Source organism: Arachis ipaensis, chromosome B1 (genome assembly GCF_059453495.1).
Source record: "Arachis ipaensis isolate K30076 ecotype BB chromosome B1, ASM5945349v1, whole genome shotgun sequence".
Lineage (NCBI taxonomy): Eukaryota > Viridiplantae > Streptophyta > Magnoliopsida > Fabales > Fabaceae > Arachis > Arachis ipaensis.
In genome coordinates this window covers 139,908,083-139,921,945 of record NC_142436.1, presented here as the reverse complement: position 1 = coordinate 139,921,945, position 13,863 = coordinate 139,908,083, and the positions used below count along the sequence as shown (strand labels likewise).

General features: G+C 37.6%; 1 non-coding gene and 1 pseudogene across 2 annotated transcripts; one reads left to right on the top strand and one right to left on the bottom strand.

Annotated features, from left to right (window-relative positions):
- Positions 1–1,284: 1,284 nt before the first annotated feature.
- Positions 1,285–2,613, bottom strand: LOC107619677 (acyl-CoA--sterol O-acyltransferase 1 pseudogene; annotated as a pseudogene). The gene has a single exon (XR_015899822.1). The product of XR_015899822.1 is annotated as an acyl-CoA--sterol O-acyltransferase 1 pseudogene (transcript).
- Positions 2,614–13,157: 10,544 nt separating this feature from the next.
- On the top strand, positions 13,158–13,265 carry LOC148578604 (small nucleolar RNA R71). Its single transcript, XR_015903140.1, has one exon. It is a non-coding gene; the product is annotated as a small nucleolar RNA R71 (small nucleolar RNA).
- Positions 13,266–13,863: the final 598 nt, after the last annotated feature.

Below are 13,863 nucleotides of genomic sequence, written 5' to 3'. Positions count from 1 at the left end.
CATCGGATTGTATCCCTTACTCCTCAAAAGCATCAATATGCTCTTGGGGATCTGTCTTTCCGTCATATTTTAAGTCGGTGAACTTGTCAAAGTGCTTCGGCAGGCGTACTTGGAGGTCGTGAGAAGTAAATGGGGTTTGTCCCATTATCACGTGTTCCCGAGTTTTCCTATGCCTTTTAGGAGTTAGGCTCCTTGGTGGAATCCGTCGCCTTTTAGACTAGGGAGACAGGGATTCATGTATTTCCCACCTTCCTGACTCAGGACGTATAGGTGACCTCTTTTCAAGACGTTGTGGTGATCGCGAGTCTCTTCGATTGGGGTCCCGCTGTTGCGGGTCCCGTTGTTGCTCAGAAATTCCATGATCATACTCTATTCTTCCCCTGACCGAATGGCTTTGGGAATGAGATTGCCTGGATTGTAAGTGTCCAACCAATCGTTGTTCTAATTTCAGACAGTGGCGTTCGAGTTCCTGTACCCGATGTCGCATTTCTTGCACGGCATGTTGATAATCTTCACCTAGGCCTGTGAAGTGTCAGGCTTTCGCATTACGAGCTTCGGGGTTAGGGGCTTCCAAGTTTTTGTACCTGGGGGGAGCCTCCTCATGGGTAGGAGTGACATCAATTTCATGCCCATCTTTACGATGTTGCTCTTTCAGCGGAGTTTTCAGGTTGATTGTCGAATAAATTCATTGTTTAGCCATGATTCTAGGTAAAACAAGATCCCTACAGATGGCACCAAATATTCATACCTGATGTGAAGATCTCAAACTGGAAGTAAGAAGATCGAAAATCCTGATTTCAATGAGTTGGAAATTAGGTCTGGTGGACAACCTGTAAGGCACTCTGATGTTTAAATTAACTAGGTATTTGACAGTGTGATTTGGTTCTGGATTTATTTGCTGAATCCCCTTTCTTTTTATCTCTGCCTTGAGGGGCTGCGGTTTTCTAGCGTTTAGCGCATTTAGTGCCGTTTTCTAGCATTTGGCCTAACGATAGCGCCATTATGGCGTATCGACGTTATTTCGTAACGTCGGATTCTCACTTAATTGCTATTTCATCATATTGTTATTTATCTAGAGCAGATGTAAATTGCAATTCTAAAAACAATAATACTAAAGAAATAATAATTAAAATTATCTTATTTAATTTAATATTTATATATAATATTTATAATTATATATTATTATATTTAAAATTACATAATTTTTAAATAATAATTAATAAATATTAAATAGAATAATTTTTACTATTTAACTAATTTTTCATTATTTTTCAAATATTATTATTCTGGAAATGAAATTTTCCCTTCTGTTACCTTAAAATATCCAGCCCACTGTGTTCTTAATTAGCCGACAATTGCCTTGAATTGAAATAAACATGGTTTATTTGTCAACAAAAAAACAAAAACATGTTTGCTCAGTTCATGCAAACCTGAAAACATTTATGTAAGAGCAAGCGTTCTCACATAGTCAACGACAGCAAGTGACTCTCTTTTGCCCTTCACAAACGCTCCACACCTTGCAAGCGCCGGCACAAATAGCCACAACCCAGTAGAAACCACGAACGCCACCGTCAGCGGCAACGACACCGCCTTTGGCACCCGCCACCTCCCTCCCAGTTTCTTCTTGACCCCAATCTCCATAGTCAAACAAGCCCCATGTATGAGGAAGAAGCACAGAGAGTCCCACGATGGTTCCCACCGCTCCAGTGAATTTGGCTTCTCACGCTTGAAGCTATAGAACACAAGCTCATGCATCAGCCCCGACACCGCAAAGGTTGCCATGACAGCGGGTAATGGGGCCCACTTCCGCCCCACCACGTGGCTCGACACCCTCACCACGGGATCATATACGGTTGGGTGCAGCACACGGTTGACCATGATGTTCCACCTTCTCCCCCAGAAATCTTGCAGCGAGGTACTCAGATAAGGCTTGTCGAAATGAGGATCCAACTTTATGTGTAGAAGCTTGGTGACCGCCGCGGAAGCGAGTCCGAAAACAAGCTCCATTGAAACGTACATGTGGAGACTAATCAATAACAAAGTGAAGACTGGGTAGAAACTATCTTGCTTTTCGCCGTAGAGAGGAAGCAAACAAGCAGATAGAATAGCCATGAGACCTAATCGGTATCTCTGGCGGGTTTTGTTGTTGTGGGGATCCGGAATCGTTTGAGGGTTTGGATCTTTTAGGTGTTGGAATGTGATGGGGAAGGAAGCTAATATTAGAAAGTAAGGGAGAGAGAGGGGGGGATTGGAAGATAGAGGGCCTTTGTGGAAGGCAAAGAGGAGGAGCTTGAAGGTGGAAAGCCAGCCAAGGAGGAAAGTGGAGGGGGCTCCAAGGTGGGCGGAGGTGAGCCTGAGGGGGAGGAGGAAGAGGAGGACTATGGCTGGGAACAGAGCCACGAGCCTTGCTTTGCCGCCATTCGTGACTAGCTTCCCAACAGCGTGGCTGTAGCAAAATGAGGCTGCTGCTACCATCCATACCATGATGAAGTTGTTGACTTCTCCTTCTATCATGGTCGCTATTTCCTTTCTCCTTGGCTTATCAAAATAAATTCTGGCAGTTGAGCTGAGATACAACGTACCCGTCTATTATTGTTTTTTTGTCAGTGTAAATCGGTAACTTTCATTCATGAATAGGATCTATTAAATTCAAGAGGGCCAAATTATAGATATTTGGGGTGCATCGTCCTTCCAGAGGTTTTGAATATTCAACTGCATATGGTACAAAACTTTTAAGACATAGGTCTGACCAATTTAGTAGAATAAATTTTAAATAATGTAGGATGACTAAGTATTTTACTATTTTATAATAAGCTAAGGTTTAAATAGTAGAAATAAGCAAGTCTCACAAAAATAGTAGAAATAAAAAAATTTTGTGAAATTAATATAAATAAAAAAAATTTAATAATAATATATTAATTTTAAAATAAATAACATATTTTTATCTAAAAAAATCCTTTGGATAAAAAACTTTGTATTTTTTATATTTTGTTTTTTGTCTGTTTAGTTTTATTATTATTCCTGTTCCTCTTTATTTTTTTCTTTTTAAGAAGAACAAAACAAAGATAAATAAAAGAGTATAACAGACAAAAAAATAAAAATGTAACAATTTCTAAAAAAATATAAAAATTTTGAAAAAGTACACAAAAAATTGGATAAAATATAAAAATTTTGAGATTTTTCCATTGAGGGAAAAGAATGAGACTGATCTTTTGAATATATTCTTTTGGATACTTTGTTGTGAGCTTGATTAAACAATTACTTGTTTATCAAATACTACTCTAAATTATATATATATAGTTTTTATTATTAGAAAATCAATATTTTTTAAATTAATAATTAGCCAATAAAATATAGTAAATAAACAACAACACCAAAATTTTATAAAATAAAAGTGCGAATTGTAATGACAAAAAGAAATCTCGAATAATTAGTAGTTGTAAACGTCGTACATTAACTAGTGCTTTGCTTTAATATAAGATCATTAAAATACATAACGTATGCATTCGATTCACGTTTTTGTCACTGAATTTAGATCCTCTGAAATTTAGATTTTACTTTAAAGGATAAAGTAAAATCTCTCACCATTAAATATTATTTTTTATATTTTTTTTGGTCCTACTTATAAAATAAATGATAATAAATCATATTTTATCCTCTAAAATAAAATTCAAAATTTAGAGAATCCAAATCTTTTATCACTACAAAGAAACAAGGGTGGTGACTAAGATGGTCACGCCCCCTAGATATTTTTTAACACAATTCTGCTAGCTAACATGCGCAACTCACTACAGTTAACTAGTATTTTGTTTAACTAATTTGGGTTGGTCGAGTAGTCAATTTACTCGTTCGCTTAAGTAAGTGTCGGGAGTTCGAATCCTGCCTTGTGCATGCAGCAATTTATTGGCCAGCGGCAGACTCTTAAATGAAGTTCAGATCCGCGACGAATTAGTCCTTAACCTGTCGAGTTGAAGGATACCGTTTGGGTAAACAAAAAAAAAACTAGTATTTTGTTTTAAAGAACATAAATTTAAATTATCATAAAAAATATTTAAAATTTAATAAAAAAATTTAAAATTAAATAATAATAAATATTTAAAATTATTGTAAAATTATTATAGACGTTTTAAAAATTTATTTTATGAAAAGAGCTTTGAAGCTCTGTGCATGATGAAAGTAAGAAAGAGAAACGGAAAGAAAATGAGAGAGAGCAAGAAGATGAGTGAAATCAGAGAGAAAGAGTTAGTGACTTTTGATTAGTATGTAAATGGCAAAAATCACTTAATAAGATATCGTTACAGCTACATATACAATTACCATAACAAACTACATAAGCTAACAACGACTACACTTTATTAATGTTTAACTGCTTATAACAACCTATGCTAATTAAATTAACTCTACTACTAACTATCCTAAACAGTCAGGTGATATCCTCCTTTAAGCTGGGAGTATAGAAATTTAAAAGTCCCAGGCGCTGGACAGTTTTAATTGGCAGCAACTTCACCACCCATTCTTGGGCTTTATCCTTAAACAAATGTTAGTCCACCTCCAAATGTTTCATCTTCTCATAAAAAATAGAGTTTGCGATTATGTGTAAAGTAGACTGATTGTCGCAGAAGAGAGTAAAAGGTGTTTTGTGTTCCACCTGAAGTTCCTTAAGAAGATACATTAATCACTATCCTTCTCTGGTTGCTTGGCTCATTGCTCGATGTCCGGATTCAGATGAAGAACATAAGACTGTATAGTTTGTTTCCTACTGCGCTAGCACACCAAAATCTCGTCCAAGAAGAAACAATAATCTGTCACATATCTTCTTGTGTCTGGGCATGTAGCCCAGTCTAAGTCAACATAGTCCTTAAGCTTCAAAGCATTATCTTTGGAAAAGAATAAGCCATAGCTAGGATCACTCTTCAAGTACCTAAGAATATGATAACCTGCTTAGAAGTGTTGATCAGTAGGGCAATCCAAAAATTGGATTAGACATCTAACGGCAAAAGAGATGTCAAGTCGAGTGTTAGTGAGATATAACAACCTCCCAACCGATTGTCTATACCTCAAGGAATCATTTAATTTGGTGCCTTAATTTTTGGAAAAGGCTGTCGAGTGTTGCATGGGTGTGCTTGCCAGCTTGACTCCCAACGTGCCAAACTCTTCCAAAAGATCCAGAGTATATTTGCGTTGGCAAATGGCTAGTCTCTTCGAATTGTGAGCAAATTCCATCCTTAAAAAGTTCTTCAATCGTCCGATATCTTTAGTTTTGAATTTTGCATCCAAGACTCTCTTGACACTGCTAATTTCATCCATATCATTTTCAGAGAGAATGAGATCATCCACGTATACATACCAAGATGGTTGTGAATCCCTTGGTTGTGGTTTTAGTGAACAAAGAGCAATCGTGCTTCAATTGAATGAAGCCTTCCTGGTGTAACACTCCACTAAGCTTTAAATTCCACATTCTACTCACTTGTTTTAAATCATATAAGAATTGCTCCAGCTTGCAAACCTTTTTTTTATGGAGCATTGAGACTTGGAGGTGCCTACATGTAGACTTCTTTAGGCAAGTCACCTTGTAAAAATGCCATGTTAACATCGAGTTGATGCAGAAACCAATTCCTATTAGTCGTAACAGCCAGCAACATGCGCAGGGTGGTCATTCTTACCACCACTTAAAAGTGTCAAGAAAGTTGAATCCAGGTCTTTGAGTGTAACCTTGTACAACCAATCGAGCTTTATGGCATCAATCATACCATTTGAGTTATACTTAGTCTTGAATACCCACTTGCACCCAATTGACCTCTTCCTAGTTGGTAGATCGATCAGATTCCAAGTGTCATTGTTCTCAAGTGCCAATAACTCTTCTTGAATGGTTTTTCTCCAACATTCGTGCATTACAGCCTCTTGATAGGATTTGGGTTCAGGGTTGAAAGATAGATGTATTACAAAATTGTGATTTTGTAAAAAAGCACCATATTCTATTGTCTCAGAGAGTGGATACCTCTGTGTGGTTGGTACTTGAGCTTTAGTGAAGGTGGTAGACATTAACATGCAGTGGTAGTCACGTAAATAAGAAGGTAGTCTCCTTTCTTTAGTGGTTTTCCTTAGTGCTATCTGTGTATTTTGTGCAATGTCATGACTGTGTGTTCTCTGAGTGCTTTAGTAGGTTCCGTTTGGTTTGTGTATATACTAAGACATAGACATTCAGACATAGACACTTGAAACATAGACATAAAATATTTGTGTTTATGTATGATGTTTGGATATAATAGACATGACATTAGTATAATGTCTAATATTATGTTTGGTTAATAAAACACAAAAACACTACATAATTAAAATGATTATTTTACCCTCATAATTTAAATTGAAAATTTAATAATTTTAAAGAAAAAAAAGGGGACCAGAGAGGCAGAGACCCCAAATTGATTCGAGGGTTTCTCCCTCTCACACCAAGCCCCCAAAAATTTCTCTTTTTCCTAGTTGGCCTCATCCTCCTCCTCCTTCTTCTTCTTTGTCTTCGTCTTAATTGTTGCGAGTGTGTTTGCAGGTTCAGTTAACCAGAGAGTGTTCACGGAACATTGCTCATCAATGAAAAGTGCCGTGTATTGAATTAGCGTTGAAGAAGAAGCTAATGCCAAGAAGCGTCTCCTCCATGTTTAGTAGGTATCTACCATACATATTCCTAATATTTACAACTTAAACTATATCTCTTACTGGAAACTGCATGTGTTATAGAAGTGTGGATTAAGAACTAAAAGAATAGTAATTGGAAAGATGAAAATAAGCCATGTTCTTCCATCGATTTGGGATTAAAAAGACCATATATATTCATATCAATGTTTCTTGGTTACTTTGTACAGAGCATATGATGATTTCTTAGAGAATGGAAGTGAATTAGTTATAAAGGTAATAATTTCACATTGGTTCTCATAGTTGATTCATTATAATTGTATGTTTTTGGAACTTGTTCTATATATTTTAGCCATTTTACATATATGCATTCAATGTGTTTGATAATTTGTTTGTGTGGACAATGAATATGCTTACTTTGGATCTGTTTTAACGACTTTTGTTACAGTGTATGTTTCAATCTGATTATTTTTTGTATTTTTTTTTTCAATATTTTCAAGCAAATGAAACTTTTTTGGAATATACATTGACCAAATGTGATGGTAAAAACTAGAAATTAAAGACTAATAAAACTTCAATAATCTTTTTAAATTCAGCGATTTCATAATCTTTACAGTAAAAATATTGCTTTATCTTTATATATAAAGTACTAAAGAGAATCAAACTTTATCTTTTTCTTTTGTTATTGGATTCTTTAGTTATCAACATCTCAACTTATCTCCATGCCTTCTTTGTCTTTTTTCTAAACTATGTGAACGAATCTAATGTGAAAATTTTCTTTCTTCATTCACAGTAAAACTAGGAAAAGTGCACCTTAGTCTTAGTCCCCCTTTAACTAAAGTTCAAAGGAGGTTGTTTGCTTTTTCCAATTTGGAGGACTTGAGTCAAATTATTTTATTCTCATATTACATTTATCCCATTTCAAATAAGCATGACTCCAAGAATGCATAAGGAGAAAGCTTGGAAGAAAAAACAAAGAATAAAGCTACAAGAGGAGAGGACGAAGTGGTATAGTTTGCTAAAAGAATTAAAATTTGTATTTTTCTGGAGGAGGAAGCTTATAAGCTAAGTGGTATGCGAAATTGTTACTCTGAGGTTGTAAAATTTGTTGTTCGTTCTCTCCCTGGCAATGGCGCCAACAACTGGTGCACAATACCATGGTCCAAATATAACTTCACAACTTTGCACAACTAACCAGCAAGTGCACTGGGTCGTCCAAGTAATAAAACCTTACGTGAGTAAGGGTCGATCCCACGGAGATTATTGGTATGAAGCAAGCTATGGTCATCTTGTAAATCTCAATCAGGCGGATATTAAATGGTTATGGAGTTTTCGAATAATAATAATAAATAAACAGAAAATAAAGATAAAGATACTTATATATATCATAGGTGAGAATTTCAGATAAGCGTATAGAGATGCTTTCATTCCTCTGAACTTCTGCTTTCCTGTTGTCTTCATCCAATCAGTCTTACTCCTTTCCATGGCAAGCTTTATGTAGGGCATCACCGTTGTCAATGGCTACATCCCATCCTCTCTGTGAAAATGGTCCAAATGCTCTGTCACGGCACGGCTAATCATCTGGAGGTTCTCAATCATACTGGAATAGGATTCACCCTCCTTTTGCGTCTGTCACTACGCCCAGCACTCGCGAGTTTGAAGTTCGTCACAACCATCCCTTCCTAGATCCTACTCGGAATACCACAGACAAGGTTTAGACTTTCCGGATCTCAGGAATGGCCATCCATGGGTTCTAACTTATACCACGAAGATTCTAATATCTCGGACTCGGTCCTCTGTATTAGATATCTAAGAGATATTCATTCTAGCTTGTTTGCATGTAGAACGGAAGTGTTTGTCAGGCACGCGTTCATAAGTGAGAATGATGATGAGCGTCACATAATCATCACATTCATCATGTTCTTGGGAACGAATGGATATCTTAGAAGCGGAATAAGTTGAATTGAATAGAAAAACAGTAGTACTTTGCATTAAATCATGAGGAACAGCAGAGCTCCACACCTTAATCTATGGTGTGTAGAAACTCTACCGTTGAAAATACATAAGTGATGAAGGTCCAGGCATGGCCGAATGGCCAGCCCCCGACGTGATCAAAGGATCAAAAGATAATCCAAAGATGATTCCAAAGATGTACAAAAGATGTAAATACAATAGTAAAAAGTCCTATTTATACTAAACTAGTTACTAGGGTTTACAGAAGTAAGTAATTGATGCATAAATCCACTTCCGGGGCCCACTTGGTGTGTGCTTGGGCTGAGCTTGAAGTTTACACGTGCAGAGGCTTCTTCTGGAGTTAAACGCCAAGTTGTAACGTGTTTTTGGCGTTCAACTCTGGTTCGTGATGTGTTTCTGGCGTTTAACTCCAGACTGCAGCGTAGAACTGGCGTTCAACGCCCTTTTTGCGTCATTTAAACTCAGGGAAAGTATGAACTATTATATATTTCTGGAAAGCTCTGGACGTCTACTTTCCAACACAATTGAAAGCGCGCCATTTGAAGTTCTGTAGCTCCAGAAAATCCACTTTGAGTGTAGGGAGATCAGAATCCAACAGCATCAGCAGTCCTTCTTTAACCTCTGAATCTGATTTTTGCTCAAGTCCCTCAATTTCAGCCAGAAAATACCTGAAATCACAGAAAAACACACAAACTCATAGTAAAGTCCAGAAATGTGAATTTAACATAAAAACTAATAAAAACATCCCTAAAAGTAACTAGATCCTACTAAAAACATACTAAAAACAATGCCAAAAAGCGTATAAATTATCCGCTCATCACAACACAAAACTTAAATTGTTGCTTGTCCCCAAGCAACTGAAAATCAAATAGGATAAAAAGAAGAGAATATACTATAAATTCCAAACTATCAATGAAACATAGCTCCAATCAGATGAGCGGGACTTGTAGCTTTTTGCCTCTTGAATAGTTTTGGCATCTCACTTTATCCATTGAAGTTCAGAATGATTGGCATCTATAGGAACTCAGAGTTCAGATAGTGTTATTGATTCTCCTAGTTTAGTATGTTGATTCTTGAACACAACTACTTTATGAGTCTTGGCCATGGCCCTAAGCACTTTGTTTTCCAGTATTACCACCGGATACATAAATGCCACAGACACATAATTGGGTGAACCTTTTCAGATTGTGACTCAGCTTTGCTAAAGTCCCCAATTAGAGGTGTCCAAGGTTCTTAAGCACACTCTTCTTTTGCTTTGGACCTTGACTTTAACCGCTCAGTCTCAAGTTTTTACTTGACACCTTCACGCCACAAGCACATGGTTAGGGACAGCTTGGTTTAGCCGCTTAGGCCAGGATTTTATTCCTTTAGGCCCTCCTATCCATTGATGCTTAAAGCCTTGGGATCCTTTTTATTTACCCTTGCCTTTTGGTTTTAAGGGTTATTGGCTTTTTGCTCTTGCCTTTTGGTTTTAATAGCTTTTGGCTTTTTCTGCTTGCCTTTTTTCTTTTTCTTCTATATTTTTTTTCACTATTTTCTATTTTTTTCTGCAAGCTTTTGTATTCACTGCTTTTTCTTGCTTCAAGAATCATTTTTATAATTTTTCAGATTATCAAATAACATGTCTCCTTGTCATCATTCTTTCAAGAGCCAACATATTTAACATTCTTAAACATCAAATTCAAAAGACATATGCACTGTTCAAGCATTCATTCAGAAAATAAAAAGTGTTGTCACCACATCAAAATAATTAAACTAAGTTCAAGGATAAATTCGAAACTCATGTACTTCTTGTTCTTTTGAATTAAAACATTTTTCATTTAAGAGAGGTGATGGATTCATATTCACTACTTTAAGGCATAGACACTTAAATACTAATGATCATATAGTGAAGACACAAACATAGATAAGCACTTAACATAAGAAAATGAAAAACAGAGAATGTAAGAACAAGGAATGAGTCCACCTTAGTGATGGTGGCGTTTTCTTCTTGAGGAACCAATGATGTCCTTGAGCTCTTCTATGTCTCTTCCTTGTCTTTGTTGCTCCTCCCTCATTGCTCTTTGATCTTCTCTAATTTCATGGAGGATGTGGAGTGCTTTTGGTGCTCCTATCCTTAGTTGCTCCCAATAATTATGTGGAGGAAAATATATCCCCTGAGGTATCTCAGGGATCTCTTGATTTGCAGTCAAATGTTCTACCACTGAGCTATAGACCCTTGATGGAAGCTTTTGTCTTCCCTTTCCTCTTTCTAGAGGTTTCTCTGGCCTTAGGTGCCATCAATGGTTATGGAAAAACAAAAAAGAACTATGCTTTTACCACACCAAACTTAGAATGTTGCTCGCCCTCGAGCAAAAGAAGAAAGAATAGAAGAAGAAGAAATGGATGTGAGTCGTGAAGGGGTGATGGGGAAGAGAGATATAGGATTATGAGGAGGGAAGGTGAGTGGAGGTATGTGGGGATTCTGTGGGGTCCACAGATCCTGAGGTGTCAAGGATTTACATCCCTGCACCAATTAGGCATGTAAAATGCCTTTGCATGCATTTCTGGCGTTTAAACGCCGAAGTGATGCTTGTTCTGGGCATTCGACGCCCATATGCAGCATATTTTTGGCGTTGAACGCCAGCTCCATGCTTGTTTCTGGCATTCAGCGCCAGCTCCATGCTCTGTTCTGGCGTTGAACGCCGGCCAGATGCTCCTTACTGGCGTTTAAATGCCAATAAGTCCTTCCTCCAGGGTGTGATTTTTTTTCTGCTATTTTTGATTCTGTTTTTAATTTTTTGATTTATTTTGTGACTCCACATGATCATGAACCTAATAAAACATGGAAGAACAATAAAAATAAAAATAAAATTAGATAAATAAAAATTGGGTTGTCTCCCAACAAGTGCTTCTTTAATGTCAATAGCTTGACAGAGGGCTCTCATGGAGCCTCACAGATGTTCAGAGCATTGTTGAGTCTTCCCAACACCAAACTTAGAGTTTGATTGTGGGGGCTCTGTATGACTCTATTTTGAGAGAAGCTTACTGTGCCTCTTTTCCATGTTTACAGAAGGATGACTTGAGCTTTAAACACAAGGGAGTCCTCATTCAATTGAATGACTAGTTCACCTCTGTCAACATCAATCATAGATCTTGCTGTGGCTAGGAAGGGTCTTCCAAGGATGATGGATTCATCCTCATCCTTCCCAGTATCTAGGATTATGAAATCAGCAGGGATGTAAAGGCCTTCAACCTTTACTAACATGTCCTCTACTTGTCCATAAGCCTATTTTCTGGAATTGTCTACCATCTCTAATGAGATTCTAGCAGCTTGTACCTCAAAGATTCTCAGTTTTTCCATTACAAAGAGTGGCATGAGGTTTATTCCTGACCCCAGGTCACATAGAGCCTTCTCAAAGGTCATAGTGCCTATGGTACAAGGTATTAGGAACTTTTCAGGATCCTATTTCTTCTGAGGCAGTTTCAGTTGATCCAATGCATTTAGTTCATTGGTGAACAGGGGAGGTTCATCTCCCCAAGTCTCATTACCAAATAAATTGGCATTTAGCTTCATGATTGCACCAAGGAACTTGGCAACTTGCTCTTCAGTAACATCCTCATTCTCTTCAGAAGAAGAGTACTCATCAGAGCTCATGAAGGGCATAAGGAGGTTCAATGGAATCTCTATGGTCTCTAAATGAGCCTCAGATTCCTTTGGTTCCTCAAAGGGAAACTCCTTGTTGATCACTGGACGTCCCAGGAGGTCTTCCTCCTTGGGATTCACGTCCTCCCCTTCCTCCTTGGATTCGGCCATGATGGTTATATCAATGGCCTTACACTCTCTCTTTGGATTCTCTTCTGTATTGCTTGGGAGAGTACTAGGAGGAGTCTCAGTGATTTTCTTACTCAGATGGCCCACTTGTGCCTCCAAATTTCTAATGGAGGACCTTGTTTTATTCATAAAACTCAGAGTGGCCTTAGATAAATCAGAGACTAAATTTGCTAAGCTAGATGGATTCTGCTCAGAATTCTCTGTCTGTTGCTGAGTGGATGATGAAAAAGGTTTACTATTGTTAAACCTGTTTCTTCCACCATTATTAAAGCCTTGTTGAGGCTTTTGTTGATCCTTCCATGAGAAATTTTGGTGATTTCTCCATGAGGGGTTATAGGTGTTTCCATAAGATTCACCAATGTAATTTACCTCTGCAATTGCAGGGTTCTCAGGATCATAAGCTTCTTCTTCAGAAGATGCCTCTTGAGTACTGTTGGATGCAGCTTGCATTCCATTCAAACTCTGAGAAATCATATTGACCTGCCAATAGTTTGTTCTGAGCCAATATGGCATTCATAGTATCAATTTCAAGAACTTCCTTCTTCTGAGGCGTACCATTACTCACAGGATTCCTCTTAGAAGTGTACATAAACTGGTTGTTAGCAACCATGTCAATAAGTTCTTGAGCTTCTGCAGGCGTTTTCTTTAGGTGAATGGATCCACCTGCAGAAGTATCCAATGACATCTTAGCTAATTCAGACAGACCATCATAGAATATATCCAGGATGGTCCATTCTGAAAGCATGTCAGAAGGACACTTTTTGGTCAGTTGCTTGTATCTCTCCCAAGCTTCATAGAGGGATTCACCTTCTTTCTGTCTGAAGGTTTGAACATCCACTCTAAGCTTACTAAGCTTTTGAGGAGGAAAGAACTTGGCTAAGAAAGTCGTGACCAGCTTATCCCAAGAGTTCAGGCTATCTTTAGGTTGAGAGTCCAACCATATTCTAGCTCTGTCTCTTACAGCAAATGGGAAAAGCATAAGCCTGTAGACCTCGGGATCAACCCCATCGGTCTTAACAGTATCACAGATCTGCAAGAATTCAGTTAAGAACTGAAAAGGATCTTCAGATGGAAGTCCATGAAACTTGCAGTTCTGCTGCATCAGAGAAACTAATTGAGGTTTCAGCTCAAAATTGTTTGCTCCAATGGTAGGGATGGAGATGCTTCTTCCATGTGAATTGGAATTTGGTGCAGTAAAGTCACCAAGCATCTTCCTTGCATTATTATTATTTTCGGCTGCCATCTCCTCTTCCTTTTCAAAAATTTCTGTAAGGTTGTCTCTGGATTGCTGTATTTTAACTTCTCTTAGTTTCCTTTTTAGAGTCCTTTCAGGTTCAGGGTCTACTTCAACAAGAATGTTCTTGTCCTTGCTCCTGCTCATATGAAAAAGAAGGGAACAAAAAAATAATAATAGGGATCCTTTTTACCACAGTATAGCGGTTCCC